At 37.8% G+C, this 1,673-nt stretch overlaps 1 protein-coding gene across 26 annotated transcripts in view; it reads left to right on the forward strand.

Annotated features, from left to right (window-relative positions):
- The window catches only part of LOC109464849 (autism susceptibility gene 2 protein-like), a 205,740-nt gene that overhangs the window by 188,035 nt on the left and 16,032 nt on the right, over positions 1–1,673 (forward strand). The window lies entirely within an intron of this gene.

The raw sequence follows: 1,673 nt of genomic DNA on the forward strand, positions 1-1,673 counted from the left end.
GAATATCACCTGTCAGTAATATAATTCAAATTAGGGCGTAGGTGTCATAATTCATGTCATTACGTAAAGAAAGTCCACCTGCCTCTCAGAATAAATCTGCAAAATAAACCTTTGATCCGTGCTTATCATTAAAGTCGCCTTCCAAAATCTTTATAGACCTTGATATGCATGACCTACTGACAGGTAATTCCAGGAGATTTCCTCAAAGATTATTTCTTTTTGTGCTCTTCTGAATGGGCTGATCTGTGAAAATACCGACTTCATTGTTCAAGATCCTTTGACTTCCCTTATGTCCTATAAGATTCAGGTTAATAAGGCTTCCTTAAAGTTAAAGGAAGTATCAGTTTTATCCAGAAAGGTGTGTCTCTGGTTGTAAGTGGACTAGCCTGTGTATACACAAGCTCTCGGCTGGAGGGCGGCAACCTAGGACGGCGGCCGCCAGGAGCGCGATTTAGTCAGGCTATAAGTGGACCAGGTGTTCGGTTACAGCTTTTCATGAAAAAAGTTCAGGCAACTCAATATCTGAAATTACTTCTTTGAAACACCCACTCGTTGCCTTTTATGTAGTGATGGCCTGTAAGTAGTGTTACAGGTATATAGACGTTTTAAGTTGAAGAGGATTGGATCTGGATAATAGGTCTGTTTTGTGCTGGTAAGCACTTGAAAAAGAAACCCCATACCCTCTGCCAAGGGTAACACATGCATACCATTGCTGAAGGCCAGATGCATGTGGATGGAATTTCCTCGTGCTTTTCTGTGATTACAAGATGAGTCACTCAGCAGCATTATTGGATTAGACTGGGATTAGACCAGATTTGGAAACTGAGTGAGAGGCAGCCAGTGGTAATCCCCTCGACTTATTAAATATAATAAGAAACAGGATGGATCAGATGGGGAAGCTCTCAAATAACACCGAGCAAGGTCATGTTAAAGTGCCCCTCCATATCTAAGTAAAGGAGTGTTATTTTGCTGTAATTTGTAATGTCTGTAACTAATATAAAACTTATTTTAAAACTTATTTAATAACTTAGTTTTGCACGTTCATGTTAGATATATTTTCATGCATATGTCAGTGTTAATTTTTGCCCATTTATCATAATTTCAAGAACTAAAACTTAGAGTGTTTTAGTTCTGTAAAAGAGGAACACATGTTGAAATAGAGTTCACTAAAGTTGCCTTAAAATGACAGTATTGTTATTGTCTGGTGCCTGTTTTGTCTGAAAACAACAGAAAGACTGAAATACTGATAGAGTAAGAATGTTGAGTCAGGCATAGACGTCTAATTCCCCATTTCCTGCCAGTAACATTTGCTTAGATCAATGTAAGGTCACAGTCATTATTACTACCGGTACTACATTTTTCAGGATTTCTGCCATTTCTGATAGATATGATGCCATTTCTGATACATTGATGATAGAAGGAATAATGTATGAAAACATACTGAAGCACAAAGAAAGTGGCTGACTGATATTGATATTAAATTATTGATATTTTCCTTGGAAAACAAACAATTTCTCAAGACAAGTATGGTGGAATTTGGCTTCAGAATCAGAAGAGTTTGGAGCAAGTTTGTGTCGGGGAAAGTTGAAGCAAAATCATCCAATTTCTGCAGATGCTTCTGTGCCCAATACATAAGTGCATATTGTTCCTACAAGAGATCTCAAGCCTGAAAT

This window comes from Branchiostoma belcheri, unplaced genomic scaffold (assembly GCF_001625305.1).
Source record: "Branchiostoma belcheri isolate BF01 breed outbred unplaced genomic scaffold, Haploidv18h27 scaffold1, whole genome shotgun sequence".
NCBI classification, from domain to species: domain Eukaryota; kingdom Metazoa; phylum Chordata; class Leptocardii; order Amphioxiformes; family Branchiostomatidae; genus Branchiostoma; species Branchiostoma belcheri.